This window comes from Oncorhynchus masou, chromosome 29 (assembly GCF_036934945.1).
Source record: "Oncorhynchus masou masou isolate Uvic2021 chromosome 29, UVic_Omas_1.1, whole genome shotgun sequence".
NCBI lineage: Eukaryota > Metazoa > Chordata > Actinopteri > Salmoniformes > Salmonidae > Oncorhynchus > Oncorhynchus masou.
The window spans coordinates 4,551,311-4,558,501 of NC_088240.1; positions in this window are offsets into that span (position 1 = coordinate 4,551,311).

The window sequence follows — 7,191 nt, forward strand, 5'->3', positions numbered from 1 at the left end:
ACTCTTCGAGAGAGAGAGAGACAGAGAGAGAGAGAGAGAGAGAGAGAGAGAGACAGAGAGAGAGAGAGACAGAGAGAGAGAGAGACAGACAGAGAGGGAGAGAGAGAGAGAGGGGGAGAGACAGAGAGAGAGAGAGAGAGGGAGAGACAGAGAGAGAGGGAGAGACAGAGAGAAGGAGAGACAGAGAGAGGGGGGGAGAGACAGAGAGAGGGGGAGAGACGGGGAGAGAGAGAGAGAGATGGGGAGAGACAGAGAGAGAGAGAGAGGGGAGAGAGACGGGGAGAGAGAGAGAGAGAGGGGGGGAGAGAGAGGGGGAGAGAGAGACAGAGAGAGAGAGAGAGACAGAGAGAGAGAGAGACAGAGAGAGAGAGAGACAGAGAGAGAGGGAGAGACAGAGAGAGGGAGAGACAGAGAGAGAGAGGGGGAGAGACAGAGAGAGAGAGACGGGGAGAGAGAGAGAGAGAGGGGAGAGAGAGAGGGGGAGAGACAGAGAGAGAGAGAGAGAGACGGAGAGAGAGAGAGAGAGAGAGACAGAGAGAGAGAGGGGGGGAGAGAGAGAGAGGGGGGGAGAGAGAGAGAGACAGAGAGAGAGAGAGAGAGACAGAGAGAGGGGGAGAGAGAGAGACAGAGAGAGGGGGAGAGAGAGAGACAGAGAGAGAGGGGGAGACAGAGAGAGAGAGAGGGGGAGACAGATAGAGAGAGAGAGAGGGGAGACAGAGAGAGAGAGAGAGAGAGGGAGACAGAGAGGGGAGACAGAGAGGGGGAGACAGAGAGGGGGAGACGGAGAGAGAGAGAGAGGGAGACAGAGAGAGAGAGGGAGACAGAGAGAGAGAGGGAGAGAGGGGGAGAGAGAGAGGGGGGGAGAGAGAGAGCGAGAGATCGTCTTCCTCATCTCCCCCCTTTACAGCCATCTCTCTGGAACTGTCCAGTAAAATACTTGTTTTGGCCACTCTGTATGTCTCTCCCAGCGTCCAGCTTCTAATAAGATCTCCAATATTATTGTCATGAGTTCCTGGTATGTTAACTGTTCGTCATGTTTACACCATGTGGCAACTGTTCCTGTCTCTGTGACATCATGAACTGAACAGGTAATCAATAATCATATGATGTTTAAGGAGTTATGGTTGTCATGTTATCATTTTGATTTAGAGGGATATTGCGAGATTTTTTTTGGGGGGGGGGGGGCAATTGAAACCCTTTATCAACTTACCCAGAGTCAGAAGCATGTAAAATAGCATTTTAATGAAATGACTTCTTAACTTCCTTCGTGCTGAATGCAGAGACATGAGAATGGTATCCGTTATCTCATCTGACTCTGAGAAAGTAGAAAGTAAAGGAATTGACAAAATCTCACCTTATCACTTTTTAAATGTTATGTTGTGTCATTTCTTCTTTCCTACTTTTGTTTCTGCGTTGTGAAACGAAGGATAGACTTGCCCAGAGATGTTATTGTGTCTCCTGGAATCTATGCAAACATGCTTCGGTTGAAACGGGAGGTGGACTGAGTCTCGTCTCTAAATAATGTAGAAACCAACCAATGGGTCTTTATAAATACAGACGCCTATGAATTAATCAACTGGATTGAATGAATTACACGCAAAATGAAGAATGTTGTAATAAATATTTTTATATAATTAAAAGTTTAAAAATGTAATTAAAAAGGGCATGTTTTTTTTAATTGTTTTTTAATTAATTTATAAATGTTTGACCTGTCAATATGGATTGTGTCCAGTGTATAAGAATATTTGGAAGATAAATACACAACGCAGAGACGGAGGGCTAAAAGTCGATAGAGTACCTAGCGTTCAATGGAAATAGGGGATTTATGCAGAGACATGGGAGGAATTTGTCTATATATTGAGTCTGAAATAGGATACTTTGTTATTTGGCCACTGGCTCAGTTTTATTGCAAGGAATTCTAATTGGTCAACCGCAGGCAGGCTAGGGCTGGGTTATAAAACTACACACTGTCCCTTTGTTCTGTGGAGAGAGAATCACAGGAGAGAATCACTGAGGACAGGGAAGGAACTGTTCCATGGAGAGAATCACTGAGGACAGGGAAGGAACTGTTCAATGGAGAGAATCACTGAGGACAGGGAAGGAACTGTTCGATGGAGAGAATCACTGAGGAGAATCACTGAGGACAGGAAGGAACTGTTCAATGGAGAGAATCACTGAGGACAGGGAAGGAACTGTTCAATGGAGAGAATCACAGGAGAGAATCACAGGGAAGGAACTGTTTGATGGAGAGAATCACTGAGGAGAATCACTGAGGACAGGAAGGAACTGTTCAATGGAGAGAATCACTGAGGACAGGAAGAATCACTGGAGGAATCAGGGAAGGAACTGTTCGATGGAGAGAATCACTGAGGAGAATCACTGAGGACAGGGAAGGAACTGTTCGATGGAGAGAGAATCACTGAGGACAGGGAAGGAACTGTTTGATGGAGAGAATCACAGGGGAGAATCACTGAGGACAGGGAAGGAACTGTTCGATGGAGAGAATCACTCACTGAGGACAGGGAAGGAACTGTTCGATGGAGAGAATCACTGAGGACAGGGAAGGAACTGTTCGATGGAGAGAATCACTCACTGAGGACAGGAAGGAACTGTTCATGGAGAGAATCACTGAGGACAGGGAAGGAACTGTTCGATGGAGAGAATCACAGGGGAGAATCACTGAGGACAGGGAAGGAACTGTTCGATGGAGAGAATCACTGAGGACAGGAAGGAACTGTTCGATGGAGAGAATCACTGAGGACAGGGAAGGAACTGTTTGATGGAGAGAATCACAGGGGAGAATCACTGAGGACAGGGAAGGAACTGTTTGATGGAGAGAATCACAGGGGAGAATCACTGAGGACAGGGAAGGAACTGTTTGATGGAGAGAATCACTGAGGACAGGGAAGGAACTGTTCGATGGAGAGAATCACTGAGGACAGGGAGGAACTGTTCATGGAGAGAATCACTGAGGACAGGGAAGGAACTGTTCGATGGAGAGAATCACAGGACAGGGAAGAACTGTTCATGGAGGGGAGAATCACTGAGGACAGGGAAGGAACTGTTCGATGGAGAGAATCACAGGGGAGAATCACTGAGGACAGGGAAGGAACTGTTCGATGGAGAGAATCACAGGGGAGAATCACTGAGGACAGGGAAGGAACTGTTCGATGGAGAGAATCACAGGGGAGAATCACTGAGGACAGGGAAGGAACTGTTCATGGAGAGAATCACAGGGGAGAATCACTGAGGACAGGGAAGGAACTGTTCGATGGAGAGAATCACTGAGGACAGGAAGAACTCACTCACAGGGGAGAATCACTGAGGACAGGGAAGGAACTGTTCGATGGAGAGAATCACTGAGGACAGGGAAGGAACTGTTTGATGGAGAGAATCACTCACTGAGGACAGGGAAGGAACTGTTCGATGGAGAGAATCACAGGGAGAATCACTGAGGACAGGGAAGGAACTGTTCGATGGAGAGGAGAATCACTGAGGACAGGGAAGGAACTGTTCGATGGAGAGAATCACAGGGGAGAATCACTGAGGACAGGGAAGGAACTGTTCGATGGAGAGAATCACAGGGGAGAATCACTGAGGACAGGGAAGGAACTGTTCCATGGAGAGAATCACTGAGGACAGGGAAGGAACTGTTTGATGGAGAGAATCACTGAGGACAGGGAAGGAACTGTTCGATGGAGAGAATCACTCACTGAGGACAGGGAAGGAACTGTTCAATGGAGAGAATCACTGAGGACAGGGAAGGAACTGTTCGATGGAGAGAATCACAGGGGAGAATCACTGAGGACAGGGAAGGAACTGTTCGATGGAGAGAATCACAGGGGAGAATCACTGAGGACAGGGAAGGAACTGTTCGATGGAGAGAATCACAGGGGAGAATCACTGAGGACAGGGAAGGAACTGTTCGATGGAGAGAATCACAGGGGAGAATCACTGAGGACAGGGAAGGAACTGTTCGATGGAGAGAATCACTCACTGAGGACAGGGAAGGAACTGTTCGATGGAGAGAATCACAGGGGAGAACAGGGAAGGAACTGTTCACACTGAGGACAGGGAAGGAACTGTTCGATGGAGAGAATCACAGGGGAGAATCACTGAGGACAGGGAAGGAACTGTTCGATGGAGAGAATCACTGAGGACAGGGAACTGTTTGAACTGTTTGATGGAGAGAATCACAGGGGAGAATCACTGAGGACAGGGAAGGAACTGTTCGATGGAGAGAATCACTGAGGACAGGGAAGGAACTGTTTGATGGAGAGAATCACAGGGGAGAATCACTGAGGACAGGGAAGGAACTGTTCGATGGAGAGAATCACAGGGGAGAATCACTGAGGACAGGGAAGGAACTGTTCAATGGAGAGAATCACAGGGGAGAATCACTGAGGACAGGGAAGGAACTGTTCAATGGAGAGAATCACAGGGGAGAATCACTGAGGACAGGGGAGGAACTGTTCAATGGAGAGAATCACAGGAGAGAATCATTGAGGACAGGGAAGGAACTGTTCAATGGAGAGAATCACTGAGGACAGGGAAGGAACTGTTCGATGGAGAGAATCACTGAGGACAGGGAAGGAACTGTTCAATGGAGAGAATCACTGAGGACAGGGAAGGAACTGTTCTATGGAGAGAATCACTGAGGACAGGGAAGGAACTGTTCAATGGAGAGAATCACTGAGGACAGGGAAGGAACTGTTCGATGGAGAGAATCATCACTGAGGACAGGGAAGGAACTGTTCGATGGAGAGAATCAAAGAATCTGAGGACAGGGAAGGAACTGTTCGATGGAGAGAATCACAGGGGAGAATCACTGAGGACAGGGAAGGAACTGTTCAATGGAGAGAATCACTGAGGACAGGGAAGGAACTGTTCGATGGAGTCACAGGGGAGAATTGAGGACAGGGAAGGAACTGTTCGATGGAGAGAATCACAGGGGAGAATCACTGAGGACAGGGAAGGAACTGTTTGATGGAGGGAGAAGTTTCACTGAGGACAGGGAAGGAACTGTTTTCTGAGCTTCTGGAGAGAATCACAGGGGAGAATCACTGAGGACAGGAAGGAACTTTCTGGAGAGAATCACAGAGAATGCACAGTATTGTGGATGGAACAAAGGAACTGTTCTGGAGAGAATCACAAGAATCACTGAGGACAGGGAAGGAACCTGGGAGAATCACTATGGGAGAGAATCACAGGGGAGAATCACTGAGGACAGGGAAGGAACTGTTCCATGGAGAGAATCACAGGGGAGAATCACTGAGGACAGGGAAGGAACTGTTCGATGGAGAGAATCACAGGGGAGAATCACTGAGGACAGGGAAGGAACTGTTTGATGGAGAGAATCACTGAGGACAGGGAAGGAACTGTTTGATGGAGAGAATCACAGGGGAGAATCACTGAGGACAGGGAAGGAACTGTTCAATGGAGAGAATCACTGAGGACAGGGAAGGAACTGTTCGATGGAGAGAATCACAGGGGAGAATCACTGAGGACAGGGAAGGAACTGTTCGATGGAGAGAATCACTGAGGACAGGAAGGAACTGTTTGATGGAGAGAATCACAGGGGAGAATCACTGAGGACAGGGAAGGAACTGTTCGATGGAGAGAATCACAGGGGAGAATCAGGGACAGGGAAGGAACTTTCAATGGAGAGAATCCAGGGGAGAATCACTGAGGACAGGGGAGTGTTCAATGGAGAGAATCACAGGAGAGAATCACTGAGGACAGGGAAGGAACTGTTCAATGGAGAGAATCACAAGAATCACTGAGGACAGGGAAGGAACTGTTCAATGGAGAGAATCACAGGGGAGAATCACTGAACAGGGGAGTTCAATGGAGAGAATCACAGGAGAGAATATTGATGGACAGGGAAGGAACTGTTCAATGGAGAAAACTGAGGACAGGGAAGGAACTCGTCACTGAGGACAGGGAAGGAACTGTTCGATGGAGAGAATCACTGAGGACAGGGAAGGAACTGTTCAATGGAGAGAATCACTGAGGACAGGGAAGGAACTGTTCTATGGAGAGAATCACTGAGGACAGGGAAGGAACTGTTCAATGGAGAGAATCACTGAGGACAGGGAAGGAACTGTTCTATGGAGAGAATCACTGAGGACAGGGAAGGAACGACCATCTACCTCTCAGCGCAACATCTATGATTCATCCTCTTTTGAATAAACCTGTCTTCCTCCCCCTGATTTGCATTGGGGTTTGTGTTATTGAAGATCAGCTGGTAACACTGGTATTATGTTTTTGGGGAGGGAGCTTTTCTCTCCAGTTTCTATTTTGTTTTCTGAGCTTCTGACACCACATGAAGTTTCTGTACAGATGAATGCACAGTATTGTATGGCAAGCTGCTACCAAAATAGGTACAGTAGGTCCTCGGTCTAAAGTAGTTATGCACAGTATTGTATGGCAAGCTGCTACCAAAATAGGTACAGTAGGTCCTCGGTCTAAAGTAGTTATGCACAGTATTGTATGGCAAGCTGCTACCAAAATAGGTACAGTAGGTCCTCGGTCTAAAGTAGTTATGCACAGTATTGTATGGCAATCTGCTACCAAAATAGGTACAGTAGGTCCTCGGTCTAAAGTAGTAATGCACAGTATTGTATGGCAAGCTGCTACCAAAATAGGTACAGTAGGTCCTCGGTCTAAAGTAGTTATGCACAGTATTGTATGGCAAGCTGCTACCAAAATAGGTACAGTAGGTTCTCGGTCTAAAGTAGTTATGCACAGTATTGTATGGCAAGCTGCTACCAAAATAGGTACAGTAGGTCCTCGGTCTAAAGTAGTTATGCACAGTATTGTATGGCAAGCTGCTACCAAAATAGGTACAGTAGGTCCTCGGTCTAAAGTAGTTATGCACAGTATTGTATGGCAAGCTGCTACCAAAATAGGTACAGTAGGTCCTCGGTCTAAAGTAGTTATGCACAGTATTGTATGGCAAGCTGCTACCAAAATAGGTACAGTAGGTCCTCGGTCTAAAGTAGTTATGCACAGTATTGTATGGCAAGCTGCTACCAAAATAGGTACAGTAGGTCCTCGGTCTAAAGTAGTTATGCACAGTATTGTATGGCAAGCTGCTACCAAAATAGGTACAGTAGGTCCTCGGTCTAAAGTAGTTATGCACAGTATTGTATGGCAAGCTGCTACCAAAATAGGTACAGTAGGTCCTCG